This window comes from Nicotiana tomentosiformis, chromosome 7 (assembly GCF_000390325.3).
Source record: "Nicotiana tomentosiformis chromosome 7, ASM39032v3, whole genome shotgun sequence".
Taxonomy (NCBI): domain Eukaryota; kingdom Viridiplantae; phylum Streptophyta; class Magnoliopsida; order Solanales; family Solanaceae; genus Nicotiana; species Nicotiana tomentosiformis.
Genome location: NC_090818.1, coordinates 129,262,704 through 129,284,365, shown reverse-complemented (window position 1 = coordinate 129,284,365; position 21,662 = coordinate 129,262,704). Strand labels below are relative to the sequence as shown.

The 21,662-nt window shown below is 38.3% G+C and overlaps 1 long non-coding RNA gene across 1 annotated transcript; it reads left to right on the top strand.

The window, feature by feature from the left end:
• The first annotated feature begins 17,253 nt into the window (after positions 1-17,253).
• Positions 17,254-21,415, top strand: LOC138895189 (uncharacterized). The gene is made up of 2 exons (XR_011409412.1): positions 17,254-17,484; positions 20,799-21,415. It is a non-coding gene; the product is annotated as an uncharacterized lncRNA (long non-coding RNA).
• Positions 21,416-21,662: the final 247 nt, after the last annotated feature.

Sequence of the window (21,662 nt, the reverse complement as noted above, 5' to 3'; positions counted from 1 at the left end):
GAAATCAAGACTCGGTTGCACTCTTTTCTCTTATCTCTTCCCTTTTGAGTACCTAATTTTTTACCATGCTCGAATTTTCTGCACTCATCTCCCCAATACCTAACTTCCCACTTCCCCCACTCTTATTCTTTACAACTCACACTCCCACTCTCTCTTTCACATATAACAAAAAGTCAAAAAAAGAGGAGGAAAGAGGGGGACAACGAGGGAAAAGAGGCGTAAAAAGAGGAGAAAGGAATCATCTTGCACTCTCAAAAATCAGTCTCTAAAGCTCATGAAAAGCTAGCCACTTTCCATCCGATTTCAGCCAAGAAAAGCTCAAAAAACGGGCAGCAATTTTCGACAATTAAAAGAGCCAAAAAAAAAAAACAGCAGCTGTTGCTTATCTTTTCCCGGAAAAAAGGGCCTCCCTCAGCCCGAAAACCAGTTAAGAGCCCAGCTAAGAATTAACTCTTTTCCACCTCAAAACACCCGCAAAATCACGTCAAACTAGCATGGAAATCAGCCAAAACAACCCCAAACCCTAGCTGGAAAACCTCTTGAAAATCAGCTTCTTTCTCCTCCAAAAAACACGAAGAGATCGAGCCTAAATTTCGGCAACTTTCTCCATTAAAACCCAGCTAAAGAAATGGAACAAAATAACATTAAAACCCAGCTCCTCACCTCCAAAGCACTACCAAGAAATAGCTAAAGTTTCTGGGTCGAGTTGAGGTTGCCAGAGTTTCGGCCAAGGTCTTGTCTGAGCATTAGGAATCACTCTCACTTCACTAAGGTCTATCTTTTTACTCTTAAATATGAAGTTTTGTTGTTTTAAGAAAAAAAAAATCATAGCTTAGTTTATATTAGCTTGAGTTATGCTTGAATAAATAGTGGTCGTAATCATAATCTTGCATGTGTCGATTTGGTCTTTGGTTAGAAATATTGGCATTTTAGAATTTAAGTTATTGAATATTTTGCATATTTGTTTAGGAATGGTTTAAATATTTATGATTTGGATCTTCTTTTTATTTGGTAGGTGAAATGTAAAGATAAATTGTGGTATCTAAATGATACATGTTAGGAATGATATATGATTTTTGAATTGTGTTATTTTGCTTTTGAATATTATCAGTGTATGTAGATGCTTACTTATGTTTAACCAGGGTAAGAATGCATGTTATTTTCTAGTATTACTCTGGAATTGATTATTCATGTTTAGAGTGGTAGTATAATTATATTAATTTTAAGGCAACTGAAGTATAAAGGTAATTGAAATGGGCCATGGGAGTTTTAGTTGATAAAGTGATGATAACAAGAATTGGGTTTTGCTTTTGAACTATTATTTGTTGTGGGTTTGATTTGAAGTTTTGAAAAAGGAAGCATGTGGAAGATTAGGTAAAAGAGCTAGTCTAACTCCACGATTCCCTTAATTTTAGTCCGTTAACTACTTGTAAAGTTGATAATTCCGTCAACTGCAATAATATCTAAGTGATATACTTCCTCCACAATAAATTTCATACCTCATGACTTTACGATAATCTCAAAATTAGTTTAGGAAAAATAATTAACAATATCGCTAGGCAACTAGTAGAGGCACTTTAACGTTTTTTATTCACGGACTCTCTTGCATAGCGTGATATTTAATATTTAGTAAATTAATTCTATAATCTCAATAGCTTAATTATTTCTTAATTTAATTAATCTCTTATTCTAATCGCGGATTCGCTTGCGTAACGCGATAGTGGCATTTAATAATTTCCTAAACTAATTTTCTTAATCACAAATGTAGTAATTTCTCAAAAGTACTATCATTATTTGATTGTCATGATTCCGGATTCGCTTGTGAGGCGCGATTCTGATAAGTTAATTAATTTTATTTTTTATCACGCATTCACTTACGTAGCGTGATCATGACAATGTAATATTCTCCAAGTCATTCTTTAGTAATCCTAATAATCAAGCAATAAATGTGAACATAAGAAAAACTTGAAAATCATATAAAACACAGTTTGTCTAAAATTAATTCAAGTCAAGTATAAGTCAATAAAAGCGACCGTGCTAGAACCACGGGACTCGGGGAATGCCTTACACCTTCTCTCCGATCAATAGAATTCCTTACCTAGACTTTGTTTTCATAGACCAATAATAAGTAGAGTCAATTTCCTTTTGATTAGGGATTCAATAAGGTGACTTGGAATACCAAAACTCAATTCCAAGTGGCGACTCTGTAAATAAAATAATCCCTATCGCAAACTTGTCACTTTAATTGGAAAAATTGTTTAACATTACCCCTCTCCCCCCCCCCCCCCACACACACAATCCATAATAACACATATATCTTTTTGGGGGTAAAAAAAGGGGTGTGACATTCGGAATCGATTTGGAAGAATGAATTTCATTGTTGAAACTTTAAGTTGGAATAGTTGACCAACTTTTACCTTTTAGCATTTGAGATTGGATTGGAGTTTTGATGGTTCCGTTACGTTCGGATGGTGATTTTGGACTCGGACGTATGCCCGGATTTGCAATTGGATATTTCTAGAAGGATTCGGCACTAATTGGCAAAAGTTGGAAATTTGAAGGGTTGGAAAGTTCATAAGTTTGACCGGAAGTTGACTTTGAGGATATCAGATTCGGATTGTGGGGTAAGTGTTCTACCCTCGGTTTTGATTATAATTTGTGATTTTATCTTCATTTTTGGTAATTGTATTATGAGTTTTAAAGAAAAAAATTGGAAATTTTAGCCTAAAGCATCATAGAGTGAGTTTTTGAGTTTAGAACGTCGATTTGGAGTCGGATTTGAGTAAAACTAGTATGATTGGACTTGTAATTGAATGGGTTATCGGATTTTATAAGTTTTGTCGAGTTTCGAGGCACGGGCTAGGGTTGGACTTTTAGGTTGATTTTGGGCTTTTGATTAAAGATTTGACTTTTATCAATTGAGTTTGTATCCTTTGGCATTATTTGATGTATATGAGTTTCTTTTGGCTAGTTTTGAGCTGTTCGGAGGTCGGTACACGCGATATGGCATTTTTGGAGCATCGCTTGGCTTGCTCGGTATTTGATTTGGATTGTTCGATGTAAGTAATACTTCTAAACTTGATGCTGAGTGTCTGTACCTCTGAATATACGTTATATGTGTTTGTTGTTGAGATGACGCACATGCTAGGTGACGGGCGTATGGGCATGCACCGTGTGAATTGTGACTCGGTTATTTTTGTGGTACTGTGTAGTTACCTAATCTTATTTGTATCCATGAAGTCTCTACGTGCTAGAGTAATTAAGTTGTGATTTATGTCAGAAACCATGACTAGGCTATATGCTTATCCTGTTGGGTCCCACTGAGGTCATTTTTACTGTTGAGTTATTCGCTTACATTGCAATTACATACTCGGTCATACACATTCATTTGCATAGCATATCTCAGTCTCTGTTACCATTTATTGATATATCACATCATCATTTTGCGTTAATTTTTCATGATATTGTGAGCTCGAGAGACTGGAGAGATTGTTGATTGAGTGAGGCCGAGGGACTGATGGTGAGGATATTGATGGGATCGGGCTGCACGCCGCAGCAGGTATTATTGATTTATAATATTATCGGGCTGCACGTCACAGCATGATTTATTGATTTATGCCATAATTGGCTTGTTATAGCGCTTGGGCTGATGGAGCCCCTCCGGAGTCTGAACACACCCCCAGTGAGCGCAGGTACCTACTGAGTGCGAGTGCCGAGTGAGAGTGCCGAGCGATTGGGAGGATTGAGTGAATGTGAAGGCTGAGTGACTGGGAGGACTGAGTGACTGAGAGGACTAAGTGAATTGATACTCTAAGAGTATGCATATGGTTTTATCACTGAGTTGCATCGCATTTGACATGCACACTTGACATACAGGCATAGAGATATATTTTCCTCATGATGTACTGTATCATGTCATTCATGACTTCTCACATATATTGGCATGTAGGCGTACAGATGTATTTTTCATCGTGCCATTTGATAATGAAACATCTTGTCTTTTGTTGAAATATTTTGGGAAAAATCACAGTTTTACAAACGTACTCATATTTTGGTGATTTCGGTAAAAGATGTGAGTTTTCACTGACATACTTGAAAAGCATGCCTATTTTCCATAACTGTGAACGAGCTAAGCACTATATCTCTCAGTTACTTCTTTTATCACTTTTATTGTGTTGTTATGAACTGTTGTTGGCTATTGGTGTTGGACTCCGACCTTTATTCCAGCTCGCCACTACTTTGAACCTAAGGTTAGGTTTGTTAATTATTGAGTATATGGGGTCGGTTGTACTCATACTATACTTTTGTACCTTGCGTGCAGATGTTGGATGCTGATGTTATTGTGCACGACGGGAGTTGGATTTGAAGATGTACATGCGTTCCAGTTACAGCTGCTTCTTGTTTGTCACTATCCAAAATCTACTATTAGCCGTGATGGATCCTAACGATGTCGCCAGGCAAGCCAACAGTGATTTACCAAATTAGTTACTTATTTTAGTATCTCGAAATCATAATTTACCTTTATTGTACAGTATGAAGTAAAATTTACAGAGTGAATGAAAATATTTACACGAACTTCAATAATAAATAACCTGAAAAAACCCCCAAAACCCGGTGTCACAAGTGCATGAGCATTTTCTAAAGAGTACAATAATAATACAACATCTATCCTGAATGTAATAAGACAGAATGAAATAAGTAGTACAATGGAGACTCGGTGGACTGCGATGCGTAGCCTGGAATGCAGCTCGCATGAAGTCTCCCAACAGGTGCGCCTACGTGCTAAGGTGGTCGTCAATGAACCTGTCAGATCCTATACATTTAGTGTAGAAATGCAATATAAGTACGTAAATCAACGCGTAAACAGTAAGTATCTAGCTTAACCTCGGAGAAGTAGTGACGAGGGGTCGACATCGATATTAACTAAAGGTCCAAGCAGATAATATAATAATCCATAACAGGCATGAAGTGCACAACAATAGTGAAGTAAATCTGTAAATCTCAAAAGTTTCCAATTATTTCCTTTAAAGTATGAATTTCTCAATCTTGTATTCTACCTTAATATCTCTGAAATTCGTCAAGTGTCATCATCAATTAAACCCGTAGTACCATATAAAATGTTGGGCATCAGTAGAGAGGTTAACTCGTGAATATATTCGAGCTACAAGCGATATAACGGACGATTCTGTTGAGGGTTGTTCGGCCCGATCCAGAATAATATGTATATTGCCGAGGGTCGAGCGGCATGAACCATAGATGTATCTATATACTGCCGAGGCGTTCGGCCCGATCCATAAGAAAAGGGAGTAAGTTACCAAATTACGAGATACGTGTTTACAACACCGTACGTGAGTACAAAATGGATATAATATTTTTTTATAGTTTCTCAAATAACTTGCCCACAACTCAAGTGTTAAGGCTTGGCCTAGTATACATATATTTATTTCTAGATAAATTTCAATTATAACTTCAATTAATTAAGCCAGCAGAATGAGTTCAAGTAATTCAAACATTTCATGATAAGATCCTAACTCTACCCGGAAATAGACATGTTTTAGCTACGTACGGACACTCATCACCTCGTGCGTACGTAGTACCCACAACTAGCTGTACATAACAAATAATAACACCTAGGGGTGGTTTCCCCCTCACAAAGTTAGACAGGAGACTTACCTTGCTCCGAAGTTCCAAAACCGGCTCCAAGGCCTCTCAAACATCTCAATCTAAATCCCGTAGATCCAAAACCATTGAAACCATGTGCAAACCAATCAAAAGATACTCTAATACCCATAATTAATCAAGTTAAACAATTCCCATCTCCGCTCGAAAAGTCTATAAAATTAACCCTCTGGTCCACGTGCCCGGATTCCGAAAATTTTTGAAGATAAACTTCACCCATAACACCACAAACTCAAATATATAATTTATACCCAATTCCATGACCAATTTTGTGGTCAAAATCCAAAAACACCCAATTCTATGTTTTCTACCAAATCCCTCACAATTTCTACTAATTTCATGTTTAAATCCATATACAAACCATGTATTTAACTCGTAATAGGTGAGAATCACTTACCTTGTGTTGCTTGATAAAAATAACCCCTTGAAGCTCTCCAAAATTGCCCCAACCAAGTGAAAAATGGAAGAAAAATGGGCCAAGTCCCTTTTTAATAAAAAGCTTACTCCCCATCGACTTTTCGCACCTGCGGTACACCAGACGCACCTGCGGAAAATCCATCGCAGTTGTAGTTCCCTCCAAGCCAGGAAAAATTCGCTTCTGCGGACTACATTTTGCTTTGGCGTGACTGCTTCTGCATCCAACCACGCACTTCTGTGCTCTCGCGTGTGCATATACCCCTCCACTTCTGCGACCCAACTGCCCATCTCGTTTTCTGCAGGTGCGGAGCTCCCCTCGGACCTGCAGACTCGCAGATGCAGAAATACACTCGCATCTGCGGCCATCCCAGCTAGTCCAAAGGTTGCTTCTGCAGCCACAGTGTCACTTTTGCGGCTCCGTACCAGCGGCCAAAACCTCGCAGGTGCGGTTACACCAGATATGCTGCCACCAGCCTTTTCATAAGGCCAAAATCAATTTGTTAACCATCTGAAATCAACCTGAGGCCCACGGGACCTCGACTAAATATACCAACCAGTCCTAAAACATCATACGAACTTAGTCGAGCCTTTAAATCACATCAAACAATGCTAAAACCACGAATCACACCCCAATTCAAGCTTAATGAACTTTAGAACTTCCAACTTCAACATACGAAGCCGAAGCCTATCAAATCAGGTTCGATTGACCTCATATTTTGTACACAAGTCATAATTGATATTACGGACCTATTCCCACTTCCGGAATCAGAATGTGACCCCGATATCAAAAAGTCCACTCCCGGTCAAACTTCCCAAAAATCATCCAATTTCCAACTTTCGCCAATGACACCGAAATAACCTACGGACCTCTAAATACACATCCGAACACGCTCCTAAAACCAAAATAATCATATGAACCTATTGGAACCTTCAAATCCTGATTCCGAGGTCGTTTACTCACAAATCAAACCTTAGTCAATTCTTCTAATTTAAAGCTTTCAAAATTAGAATTTTCTTCCCAAATCAATCCTGAACTTCCCGAAGTTAAATTCTGGCCACACGTACAAGTCATAATACATAAAGAGATGCTACTCAAGGCCTCAAACTGCCAAACGATGAGCTAGGGCTCAAAACGACCGGTCGGGTCGTTACATTGTTCATGGTAGCCCTAGACTTATAAAAAATCTATTTATGTATATCAGACAGATGATGTATTTATTTCATACTAGCTTTGTAAACTAGAAGTCTTAGAAGCTCATGATTTGTACTACCATTCCTTGGAAATTCTTGTAGAAAAATAGTTTTGTTATCATTTCATTTCCTAATAAATCTCATTTAAACTGGATAGCTATTAATTGGCTTACCTGACAGGTTGGGTTAGGTGCCATCATGACTAGGTGGATTTTGGGTCATGACAAGTTGGTATCAGAGCTCTAGGTTCATAGGTTCTACGAGTCATGATCAAGTGTCTAGTAGAGTCTTGTGGATCAGTATGATGACGTCCATACCTATCTTCGAAAGGCTACAGGGCATCTAGGATAATTTCCCATTTTCTTTCCTTATCGTGAAGAATTAATTCATCTTGAAACATAACTCCTTGAATTCTTTCCATGCATTCGTGTGAGCATGTGAGGGCTCAGTATCAGCTGTGCATTGACGGCTTGTGATTCCATGGATGATGTGCGAGATGTTATTTTTGTTTGCTGATGATGGGCCAATCTGGAGGACTTGAGGCCAGGTTTTGACTGTAGCTTGAGCACGGGGATTTTGGTTGTGTGAGCACGTACTTTTGGAATTATATGTCCGGTAGCGTCCCTATAAGTGGAATTTATGACTCGATGAGTGGCTGGATGGCTATATCATGAGCATGGTGTGACTGCGGAATGTGTTCAAATGGTTTGATTATGATGAGAATAGTTTGCTAGAGATATAAAAAAGGATTATTGGGTGCTAGATTGTTGTCTTGATGTGACGTATAGTCTCGAATTAGAAGTGTGTTGAAAGATTTTTTTATGTTGTTTAATTGTGGAATGAAGTAGATTTTCATGTCTTGTTGTGAATTCTGACTCGGGAAGATTAAGTGATTGCGTACTAGTTGTGGTTGTGAAAGGGTGTAGAGAGATGTCAGTTTGAGGCTAAGCAGGTGGGTTATAACATGCGGGGTAATCTATGGAGCTGTGATTCTTGTAATGTTATCTGTAGAGTTTTCTTTCTACCAGCGGGGTATATGAGTTGAGATTTGAATTTGCTTGAGAAAGTTGACCTGATCGTCATGTGGATGTATGCGAGCTTAGTATATGGTTTGAGGTACTATATGGTTTGTGTTATGTGAGCTTTTGAAGGATTTAGTTGAATCTCCCTACGGTATTATGACAGTAATAGAGTATGGGTATGGTGAGTTATCAGATGTTCTATTCTATGTCATTGAGGTAAGTGGGGGAGTCTGTTATCGATGATTTGATTGCATGGTTACGTGTTGCATTGGTTTTGGTATGAGGCATACTTGTGGACCGGTTATGACTTGCTGAGGTTGAGATCGAGGATGACTCGATTAAAGAAATTTCTGGATACGAGTTATGTTATACTTTATGGGTATATGGGAATCATGAGATGATTGAGTTGTTATTCGTGAAGGATGTAGTACGTTTGGAGTAGGAAATTACTCGTTTCCTTAAAAGTGTGGATTACTTCTTTGGATGTTGTTGTGCTAATGGGACACATGTCATTCGGCCCGTTTGGTCGGTGCAATCAAAATTTGAGCACAGTGGATGACTCTCGAGAAAGTTTTAATGGATTCAAGATTTTCATGTAGCAATTGAGAATTTTTTTTCCAGATTTGTATATGACTAGGATATAAGATTTACATTGGACGGTGTCGACACTCACGGTATTCTATATTATTATGGATTTTACATTTCGGTATCCGAAAGGTGGAGGAAACGACTTTAGATTCACAGAAGGTCTCTTTAGAGAAGGTATCTTGGTTGTGGTACTTTTGGGGTGCTTAAAAGGGAATACGTCAGCTTATGGGCCTTAGGGCAGTGTAGTTTTATGCTAGGATCTCTTGTGGGGAGCTTTGGGTGAGGATCGTGGTATTTTAACAAGGAGAAGTGTCAGCTTGAGGGCAATTCGGAAGGAACTCGGAGAAATAGGACAACTTAGTAGTAGGTTGGATTGGTACGGTAATAGATATGATCGGTCCTTTGGGTACTTATGATGTGGTGAGGCTCTATAGATGTTTTGGTGTCAATACTCTTGGGTTTGGAAACCTGCGTGGCTTGGTTGAGTTAGAGAGACTTAGTTCTAATGGTTTGGTTATAGGCAAATGGGTTTCGAGGAGTTCTTGATGGTTTTTACCATGGCTTGGGATGGATACTTCCTAGTGGCGTGAAGTACATGTTACGTATTGTGATTTTCTCCTAGATGTGATCAAATGGAAGGTTTCTAACTGATCGGGTATGTATTCTGCTTGTGACTTAAAGTTGATTATGAGCTTCTCATACGTTTCATATGATGGCATGATATATGCGCTGTGTTGTGTAGGATTGAGTTTTGCATGTGCCAGGTCACGGTTCATATTTGGAGGGAAGGTCATGAATTTTGGACAGCATGGGCAGTTTCAGATATATAGATAAATATTATAACTGCTTGGTAATTTCGGATAGGGGTGCGCATTTCAAAAGGCGCACTAAGTGTTGATTTATGGATGCTTCATTGATATTGCGGTACTCGCCTGGTTGATAGACTACTGATATTCAAATTTTTCTATGTGGCACGGAAGAATTATGAAAGTATTCCTTGTGGGATGATCATGTATGGGAGATGTTTTAGACATTCGGGCGGTGGAGTAAGGAGCAGATATGGTGATTCATGTGTTCTATGAATTTGGAAACTAGGGGTACTCAAAAGCAGATTGTTTCATAGTTGTGGATTGTGAAGTTGTGGCCAAAGCTAGCCAGATAATAGTATGTGTTATGATTCAGTCATTGTAGACTTTTCGAGGGTTATTTATCTATTTGTGGGTGACCAGAGTTGATTTGGGGTCCATTGGTAGGCACAATGAGGATGTGTATTCTACACCGGGTCAGTTTAGTTGACTATGTGCTACTATTGTTGGGGGATGTTCCATTCAGTTAGAGTTGAGCTTATTCGTATTCTGATATGTTCTATAAGTTACCCTTCTATGCGATCAGGGGTTGTGATTCGTTGGTTATATGCACACATGGTGTGGTTCTATTTGGGCCTTATAGCGAAATTTGATCAAGATGGTTATTGAGATGTGGAATGGTTGATTACGCCTTGGTTATAGCCTTTTTTGGTTGTGGTATATTGTGTTATTTGTGTCTCCATGGTTACGTTCATGCGCCTTAGGTACTTGATGTCAAATTGCATGTGGTTGTTGATTTTGAGCATGGTAGCTAGAGGTATTTCATACGGACTAGTGTTTGGATGGGGTCACGCATTGCAGCTGGGATATGTCGCGATATGATCCTTTGTTTTAGATTCGTGTGTCTCGGTTCTACTATGTATGATGGGTTTGTAGCATTGCGATTGTGGTGATACTTGTTGAAGTTGTAGGATGGTTCTCTCGTTTGAGTCATTTTCCATGATTGAGTACATTTAAGTTGTTGCTTATTGATGCACGAATTGCACGGGTTGTAATTCTAGGTAGCATTGGCGTGGCATGTCAATAGGATAGATGGGCTTGATAAAGTAAGGTCATTGGACCTAGAATGGGTGCTATCGGATTTGTTTGCCGTATATTTGGAAGGATAATGTCGTTGATCGACTTAGAAATTGACTATAGTCCTTGTCGAAGAAGAGGGAGCTCCATGGCTTGTTGATCTGATAAGTGGTTATGAGTTTCCGTGTGTTTCTTTCATCATTTTTAGTGTACAAATATTTTAGAATGAGGTTCTGTTTTATATGAGGTTTATTACCGGTACCGGGTTTGTTTCGAGCAGTTATTATGGTCAGAAATTATTGCTATGAGTATTTGAGTTATGTGGTATATTATGAGATTGCATCTTGGGCTATGGTTATGGCTTGATACAACTTGTTCAGACTTATACAGTGTGTGGATGCAAGATTTGGGTCTTGTAGGGAATTTCGGATGTTAGAAATTAGATTCTAACGTTTACGGGCTAAGGTCGAAGTAATGATCTTCAGTTATGTTGTGTTGTCGGTCCCATATGGAATAGGGTGACGTAGGATCACTGGTATGTGCATGGTAAGGTCACACGGCGGTTTGATGGCTTTGGAACAACTCCTGGTACGTTCGAGGACGAACGTATGTTTAAGTGGGGGAGGATGTAACGACCCGACCGATCATTTTGGGCATTTGCACTTCACTTGGTAGTTTGAGGGCATGAGTAGCTCTGTCTGATGCATTATGACTTATGTGAATCGTTGGTTTTGGTTTTCAAGTTGTTCGGAATCGATTTGTAAGAATGAATTTCACCATTGAAGCTTTAAGTTGGAATAGTTGACCAAGTTTGAATTTTTAGCATTTGAGCTCGGATTGGAGTTTTGATGGTTCCATTAGGTCCGGATGGTGATTTTGGACTCGGGCGTATGCCCGGATTTGCAATTGGATATTTCTAGAAGGATTCAACACTAATTGGCGAAAGTTGAAAATTTGAAGGGTTGGAAAGTTTATAAGTTTGACCGGAAGTTGACTTTGAGGATATCTTATTCGGATTGTGGTTCCGGGAATTAGAATAGTTTTGTTATGTTATTTGGGACTTGTGAGCAAAAATTGGGTTCATTCCGAGTAGATTTGATATGTTTCGACGCTAGTTTTGGAAGTTGAAAGTTCAAGTTCATTTAAGTTCGATTTGAGTTACAATTCGTCATTTCGATGTTGTTATGTGTGATTTTTAGGCCTCGGCTAGGTCCGTATTATGTTATGAGACTTGTTAGTATATTTGGACGGGGTCCCGAGGGGCTCGGGCAAGTTTCGGACGAGGTTCAGACCATTTCGTCGCGTGTTGCATTTGGCTAAGGCTGTTGGTTCTGGTGTTTCCGTATCCGCGGAAGAATGGACACAGGTGCGAGTCCGCAGATGTGGACAGTTGGTCACAGAAGCGAAAGAAGCTTTGATGGGGATCATCGCAGAAGCGGTTGAGTGCGCAGAAGTGTGTCTTGTCTTGCACCTGTGCTTGTGCAAAAGCGGTGCCTGTTGCGCAGGTGTGGAAGACCAGAACTCCAGGGTTTTCTACAGAAGTAGGAATATGGTCGCAAAAGAGACGCCGCAGAAGATGCCCTTTGTTCGCAAAAGTGAAAACGCTGGGCAGAAGCTATATATCAGGGTGTGGGTTCTTTTATCATATTTTTATATGTGGGACTCGCATTGAGGTGATTTTGGAGGAAAATTTCATCACAAGGATTGGGGTAAGTGTTTTTTTATCATATTTTGATATCTTCATTTTTGGTAATTGGGTTATGAGTTTAAAAGAGAAAATTGGAGATTTTAGCCTAAAGCTTCATAGAGCGAGTTTTTGAGTTTTGAACGTCGATTGGAGTTGGATTTGAGTGAAAATAGTATGGTTGGACTCGTAATTGAATGGGTTATCGGATATTATAAGTTTTGTCAAGTTAAGAGGCGTGGGTCCGGGTTGGACCTTTGGGTTGATTTTGGACTTTTGATTAAAGATTCGACTTTTATCGATTGGGTTTGTTTCCTTTGGCATTATTTGATGTATATGAGTTGCTTTTGGCTAGTTTCGAGCAGTTCGGAGGTCGGTACGCGCAAGATGGCATTTTTGGAGCATCGCTTGGCTTGCTCGGTATTTGGTTTGGCTTGTTCAAGGTAAGTAACACTTTTAAACTTGGTGCTGAGGGTATGAACCCCTGAATATACGTTATATGTGTTTGGTATTGAGATGAAGCACATGCTAGGTGACGGGCGTGTGAGCGTGCACCGTGTGAATTGTGAATCGGTTATTTCTGTGGTACTGTGTAGTTACCTAATCTTATTTGTATCCATGAAGTCTCTACGTGCTAGAGTAATTAAGCTGTGATCCATGTCAGAAACCATGTCTTAGCTATATGCTTATCTTGTTCGGACCCACTGAGGTCATTTCTGCTGTTGAGTTATTTGCTTACATTGCAGTTACATACTCGTTCATACACATTCATTTGCATAGCATATCTCAGTCTCTGTTATCATTCATTGATACATCACATCATCATTTTGGGCTAATTTTTTATGACATTGTGAGCCCGAGAGACTGGTGAGATTGTTGATTGAGTGAGGCTGAAGGCCTGATGGTGATGATATTAATGGATCGGGCTGCATACTGCAACAAGTATTATTGATTTATGATGGGATCGGGCTGCACGCCACAACATATTTTATTAATTTATGGCATGATTGGCTTGTTATTGTGCTTGGGCTGAAGGAGCCCCTCCGGAGTTTGAACACACCCCCAGGGAGCGTATGTACCTACTGAGTGCGAGTGCCGAGTGCGAGTGTCGAGCGATTGGGAGGATTGAGTGACTGTGAGGACTGAATGACTGGGAGGACTGAGTGACTGGGAGGACTGAGTAAATTGATACTCTGAAAGTATGCATATGATTTTATCACTGAGTTGCATCGCATTTGACATGCACACTTGACATACAGGCATAGAGATGCATTTTTCTCATATTGTACAGTATCACGTCATTCATGACTTCTCATATACATTGACATGTAGATGTAGAGATGTATTTTTCTTCGCGTTATTTGATAATGAAATATCTTGTCTATTGTTGAAAAGTTTTGGGAAAAATCACAGTTTTACAATCGTACTCATATTTTGATAATTTCGGTAAAAGATTTGGGCTTTCAGTGACATACTTGAAAAGCATGCCTATTTTCTAGAACTGTGAACTAGCTAAGCACTACATCTCTCAGTTACTTCTTTTATCACTTTTATTGTGTTGTTATGAACTGTTGTTGGCTATTGGTGTTGGACTCCGACATTTGTTCGAGCTCGCCACTACTTTCAACCTAAGATTAAGTTTGTTACTTATTGAGTACATGGGGTTGGTTGTACTCATATTATACTTCTACACCTTGCGTGCAGATGTTGGATGCTGATATTGTTGTGCACGGCGGGAGCTGGATTTGAAGATGTACCTGCGTTCCAGTTACAACTGCCTCTTATTCATGGTAGGCCTAGACTTATAAAAATCTGTTTATGTATATTCGAACAGATGATGTATTTATTTCATACTAGCATTGTAAACTCTAAATCTTAGAAGCTCATGATTTGTACAACCAGTGCTTGGGAATTCTTGTATAAAAGCAGTTTTTATTATCATTTCTTTTTCTAATAAATCTCATTTAAACCGGATAGTTGTTAATTGGCTTACTTGACGGGTTGAGTTAGGTGTCATCACGACTAGGTGGATTTTGGGTCTTGACAATGAACTAATTAGATTTTTGAATGTTGTATTTGTCAATAGTAGTGTTTTTTTACAGTGAAATATACTATGAACTAATTAGATTTTTGAATGTGGTTTGTCAAAAAAAACATTATTGTTGGGTGTCAATACATATATCAATTTTAGTATTTTTTTTCTTATATAAAAGTAACCTGTGCTACCATAACCACATCCAAAATTTGATTTCTATTCTTGCCTTTATAATTTTGATCCATAATTCTTCTAATACTTTTATTTTTATTAATTATCATATATTATCTATGTATATTTACATATGAAGAAAAATATTCAGTCAAGAAAAACGTCATTTTTTTTATTTTAATAATATTATATTCACAAACTCACACGAGTATTACATGACTCGGGATACACGTGCAAACATGAACTAGTTTGTTGATAAATATAACCTTTTAGCAGCAAATGAAAGGTACATTCTATTATCCTAAAATATTGATGCACAATAAAGAGAATTTATTACTTATTGCATACCTTTTAAATAAAATTTCACCACCAAAACTAAGGTGGTATAAACTTAGACTAACATTTTTTTTTTGTGGGATACCGCTATTTACATTGAGAGCTTTGCTAAGAGGACGCCATCAGAAAGAGGGTTGATACACGCCATTCAAATATGCTTGCAATATTTTTCTTTTTTGAACATTAAAATGTCGGTACAATTTTAGAACTTTAAAGGGAGGTATGGGTTTACTTTATGTATTATTTATCTTATTCATCCTAGTGTGATTAGCCTAGTTCACTGTTAGTTATGAGTATTTATATCAGACATGTCTAGCATAAAATTTAATCTTGTATGTCCATAGGGGCTAATACCTTTAGCTTTACACTTTAATTACTTTTAACACCTATACTTCTTTCATAACTGTTAGGTAAGACTAATAGATAAACCCTTTATTGAAAAGTGTGGCAGAATAATAAAGGATTTTTTTCCTTTACCGTGAGGTTTTCGGTTCAAACCTTCTAAATGAGGTGTCTTTAGCAGAGAGTGCTAAAATCTGGATTAGTCAAGTCAGTAAATTCAAAAAATCATTAACTTAGAAAAAAATGTTGGAGAAAAGATCAATGTACTGACGGTCTTCCTTAAAGGGAGTGTATCAGGGTTTTGCAGTGGGTCGCAAATAATTCACTTTAAACAATTGTCGAAGTGAGCAAAGATAGCCATATTGTCCTTTGGAACAATCAAACTGAAATCTTAATGACTTGAAAACTGTTGACAAATTTAAGTGTTCCTCTGGTAAATGGTTTATCGGTTCAACTATACTTAGTTGCTTCTTTTTGTTAATTCTTGTTGGCAGATTTACAAGGACAAGAATTATTTAGGCTAATTTTGTGGTCCTATCATTCAAAATGTACTCCGGTCAGCAGAGACATAACTATCGCAGTGCCAAGAAAGAGTTTTAATTCTCAGCCGTAACCTGGAGCTATATATTAAGTTCTCTATCCATCAGTGCTGTCTTCCCACCATCCCACGGATATCAAGAATGCACTTGTAATAAGCGTAATACAAAAAGCGTAAATCGAACCATATCGAGAAGAGAGATAAAACAACATACTAATTAGTACTTAGCTATAAAGCTGTTTTTAAGAGTAATGCAGAAATATGCTACAGGTTCTTGCAGTTTAAAAAGAGAAAAGGTTGTTAACTGTAAGAATATTGAAAACGAAAAGAAAGTGATGGAAAGAAAGTTTCTGCTTTACCGCGTGACTTTACATTCTTATTTACATAGTATACAAAAAATATAAAAACAGCTACTTTATTCAATAAATATACTATTCTTATTTGTGGGTCACGTGCTCACATGCACTAAAGTGAAAAGTGGAGATAGTGATGGAAAGAAGTTTTTGCTTTACCCCGTACCTTTACATTCTTATTTACATAGTATATAAAAGAATATAAAAACAGCTACTTTATTCAATAAATGTACTATCCTTATTTGTGGGTCACGTGCTCACATGCACTAAAGTGAAAAGTGGACAATGGACAGCTGCTTTGTATCAAAAGGAGATAAAGAGTTTTGGTCAATGTGACCAAGTTTTACTTCGTGCAGACCAAAGCTCCAATTTCTCTTTCCTTGTCTCTTCTTCTTCATCTTCAACTTTCTCGGTCATGGAGTCTTGTTTCAAACAACCAGCTCCAACACCCCCCCTCCCCCTCAAGTTGAAGGGGGTGTAACCACACCCAACTTGCTAATAATGGAGTTGTGTACCGGTCCTGCTAAGGGTTTAGTAAAAATGTCAGCCACCTGAGAACGTGAAGGAATGTAAGAAAGAGAGATGATTCCGGCCAGAAATTGTTGTCGGACAAAGTGACAATCTAACTCCACATGCTTGGTACGCTCGTGAAAAATCAGGTTTTTCGTGATGTGAATGGCGGCCTGACTGTCGGAGAAGAGATCTATTGGCAATGGAGGGGAAATCGAAAGATCAGTCAATAGACGAACTAACCAGGTAACCTCTGCTGTGACTCTCCGCATAGATCTATACTCTGCTTCAGCAGAGGATAATGATACTGAGGTTTGTTTCTTTGATTTCCAAGAGACGGGAGAACCCCCAAAGCTGATGAACAACCCGCTAATGGACTTGCGAGATTGAGGACAAGATCCCCAATCGGAATCACAGAAAGCAAGGAGCTGATAATTAGGCTTTGAATTCAGAAAAGCCCCTAATCCTGGGTCCTTGAGGAGATACCTGAGGCAATGAAATGCAGCATCTAAATGGGGTTGACGGGGTGTTTGCATGAATTGGCTAAGATTTTGCACCGCAAAGGATAAGTCCGGCCTGGTGTGTGTTAGAAAATTCAACTTTCCTAACAACCGACGATAATAAGTGGGATCTTGGAGCAAAGTCCCTGCCTCTACTCGCAATTTCTGAGTAGGATTCAAGGGAGAAGAAACTGGGCGCATGCTCATGCAATCAAATTCAGACAAGAGATCTAAGGTAAAACGCCTTTGAGTCAAAATTATTCCATGTGCTTCTCTTATAATCTCAAATCCCAAAAAATAATGTGCATCCCCTAGGTCCTTTATTTTAAATTCAGAGTGAAGGAAAGATTTGAGGTCTGCCTGCTCAGTAGAGTCATCCCCTGTGATTAGAATATCATCAACATAAACTGCAACTATGGTAATCCTTCCTGCTGATTGTTTAAAAAATAAGAAATAATCATTTAAAGAATGTGAATATCCTTTAAAATTTAGGGCTGCAGTGAGCCTTGCATACCACTGCCTTGAGGCTTGCCACAGTCCATATAGTGATTTTTTCAAAAGATAGACATGATTGGGTGAAGGTGGTGTTGTCCCTGCTGGAAATTTCATAAACACTTCTTCTTGCAAATCCCCATGCAAGAAGGCATTATTCACATCTAGTTGTGACACCTTCCATCCCTTTTTCACTGCAATAACAAGTAAGCACCTAATTGTTGTCATTTTTACAACTGGGAAAAAAGTCTCAGTAAAGTCTATCCCTTCTCTTTGAATATCTCCCCTAATAACCAAACGAGCTTTGAATCTTTCCAAATATCCATCAAACTTGTATTTCACTTTGTAGACCCATTTGCAAGGAAGAGCTTTCTTTCCACTAGATAAAGGCACAACCTCCCAGGTTTTGTTAAGTTCTAGAGCTTCTAATTCTTTTTCCATTACTTCCCGCTACCCTGGGTGTAAAGATGCATGTGAGTAAGAAGTAGGTTCAACAAGGTAGGAAGTGGAATTAAGTATAGACTGATTGATAGGAGAAAGAGCTGTGAAGGGTAGAACCATGGGCTGGATTGGTGCAGTGAAGCAAGAGTTTGTGAGGTCTGTGAGAAAGATTGAGTTGCACACATATTTCTGGAGATATGAGGGTGGATTATATATTCTAGTGGATTTCCTGACTTCAGGAAGGGATATAGGTAATGGTGAATAAGGAAATGATCTAGGTTGGGAAATAGAACTTGTACCTGAGGTTGAAGGAAGAGTGCTAGAGTTGCTTGGGTTTGAAAAGGTAGGCAGTGAAGGTAAGGGTGAGCTAGGAATAACGGGCTCATCCTTTATATGTTCTGATGATGAGTCTACACTATGTTCTAGGGATGATGTAACAGGAAAAAAGGAATATGTAGGTGTAGTAGTAGAGGCAAAAGGGTACTGATTTTCATAGAAGTATACATCTCTAGATACACTTACTCTTCTTGTATCCAACTCTAAAACTTTATAACCTTTCTGCCCCAAGGGATAACCTAAGAACACACAGGGCTTTGCCCTTGGGTCAAACTTACCTCTTCCGCTAGTCAAAGTAGATACAAAGCAAAGACAAACAAAACACTTCAATGGTTCATAAGAGGGTTTTTGTTTGAATAGAACAAAATAAGGTGTCCTTCCTTTAAGCACTCTAGAAGGTAACCTATTGATCAAATATGTTGCAGTTAGTACACATTCTCCCCAATAAGAAAGAGGAAGATTAGATTGAAACAACAAAGCCCTTGTAATTTCCAGAAGATGTCTGTGCTTCCTCTCAACCACTCCATTCCGTTGAGGGGTTGCCACACACAATGTTTGATGTAGCACTCCTTGAGAGGCTAAAAATGCTGCCTCCTGAGAACCTTTCCCAAGTTCAAAAGCATTATGTGTTCTTATTTTTTGTACCTTTACACCAAACTGTCTTTCCACCATTGTGAGAAAAATTTTAAGGAGTCCAAAAGCATTGCTTTTGGTGCTCATAAGGAAAGTCCAAACTGCCCTACTATAATCATCTACAACTGTCAAAAAATACTTAAAACCATTGTAAGTTGACTCCTTGTAAGGCCCCCAAACATCTACATGGATTAACTCAAACGCCCTTGTTGATTTAATTTGACTTAATGGAAAAGGAATTCTGGTTTGCATAGCTTTAGGACAAATTTGACAGAAACAATCAAAGTTAAAAGGTAAAGAAATAAAACTGAGATGTTTTATTGCTGAAAAGGACAAATGCCCTAACCTAATGTGCCAAAGGCTTACATCTAAAACTGAGCTTGCAGATAAGACTGACAATTGACTAAAGACATTTTGATTTAAAACTGAAGGTGGTACCAGACTTGTGCTATTTCTAACTCCACTTGGTTCCAAAAGGTAGAGCCCATCTCTTGCCTTACCAAAAACTTGTGCCCTCTTCACTAAAAGCCCCTGCAACATACAGTTACTAGAGGTAAAAAAGAGGATAGAATGAAATTGTAAACAAAACTTGTTAACAGATAATAGATTGTATCTGAAACTAGGTACATGTAATACATTTTCTAAAATGAAATCAGGAAGAATAGATATTCTTCCTATGTGAGTGACAATGACTTTGAAAGAATTAGGCAGATTTATGTTTAATGGAACTGGGAGAAGTGTCAAGGAAATAAAGGCATTTGAGTCAAAACACATGTGTTCAGATGCTCCAGAATCAATAATCCATGAACTAGAATTAAAAACTAAAAGACAAGTTCCAGAATATCTAGCAATAGTACCAGCCACAGCATTTGCATTGATATTTATTTCAGAATTTCCTGAATCTGCACCTTTAACCTGCTTGATTAGTTGTACCAGCTGTGAAAATTGATCATGTGAGAGGTGTTGATTGAGTACTTCATTTTGATTGCTGATGTTCTGATCTGATTCTTCAATTTGAAATGCTCCATTGCTTCTGGCGTGAACTTGATTTCCCTATGTGAATTCAAAGTCTTCTGGGAAACCTATAATTATGTAGCAATCACTGACAGTATGACCTACTTTCTTGCAATGACTGCATGTTACATTAGGGTTAAACTTAGTTTTCTTTCCCTTGAAAGTTGTGTTCCTTTGAGTAGAGTTAGTCACTTTTTGGATGTTGTTCCCAAACTTTTGATGTTGCATTTGGTTCCTTTGCATCTTCCTTGCACTCCTTTGTGCAAAGTCGTTTTGATTTGTTTCCATGAAAGATGAAGAATTTGGAGAAATGAGTGGGTTAGAAAAAACTTCTTTCTGGCTTTCATCTTGCAATACTAGGGAATATGCATGGTTTGTGCTTGGTAGGGGGTTCATTATTAGGATGGTTCCCCTTGCTTGGCCATAACTATGATTTAAACCCATAAGAAACTGAATAAGCCTTTCATCATCTAGTGACTTTTCTAATTTTTGCTTCCCTTCACAGACACACAAACAACTGCACTTCACATCACAATTAAGTGAATCCAATTCATCCTATAAACGTTTGAGTTTTGTAAAGTAGCTTGCTATGTCACTAGTTCCCTGTACTAACCTTGATAATTCCTTCCTCAGGTGATAGAGCTTAGCTCCATTTGACTGACCAAACCTATGTTCAAGGCTGGTCCAGAGATCTTTAGCAGATTGAGAGTAAATGATATTGTCTCCTATGTCTTTGGACAATGAGTTGAGCAACCAGGATGTTACCATGTCAATACACTTGCTCCAAGGCTGATAGTCTCTGGAAGTGAGAGCTGGAGCAGGGCAAGCACCATTGATGAATCTTATTTTGTTTTTAGCAGATAGTGCTATAAGCACAGACCTTCTCCATCCTTGGAATCCTTTTCCATCAAAAGTTGTGTTGACAAGAGACATTCCCGGTGCATCAGAAGAATGAAGAAAATATGCATGGTTTGAGTCGATGGTGGGGATTCCTCCAGTGGTGTTCAGAGACACTGTGTTTGCAGTGTTATCCGACATTGTTTACAATTGATATGAAGATGAGGAAGACCACTGATAGATCGAGCTTTCACTGCTCTGATACCATGTAAGAATATTGAAAAGGAAAATATAGTGATGGAAAGAAGTTTCTGCTTTACCCCGTGCCTTTACATTCTTATTTACATAGTATATAAAAGAATATAAAAACAGCTACTTTATTCAATAAATGTACTATCCTTATTTGTGGGTCACGTGCTCACATGCACTAAAGTGAAAAGTGGATAATGGACAGCTACTTTGTATTAAAAGGAGATAAAGAGTTTTGGTCAATGTGACCAAGTTTTATTTCGTGCAGACCAAAGCTCCAATTTCTCTTTCCTTGTCTCTTCTTCTTCATCTTCAACTTTCTCGGTCATGGAGTCTTGTTTCAAACAACCAGCTCCAACATTAACAGGTTGTTTCTCTATCACATCCTTGTTACATTTATACATCATAGCA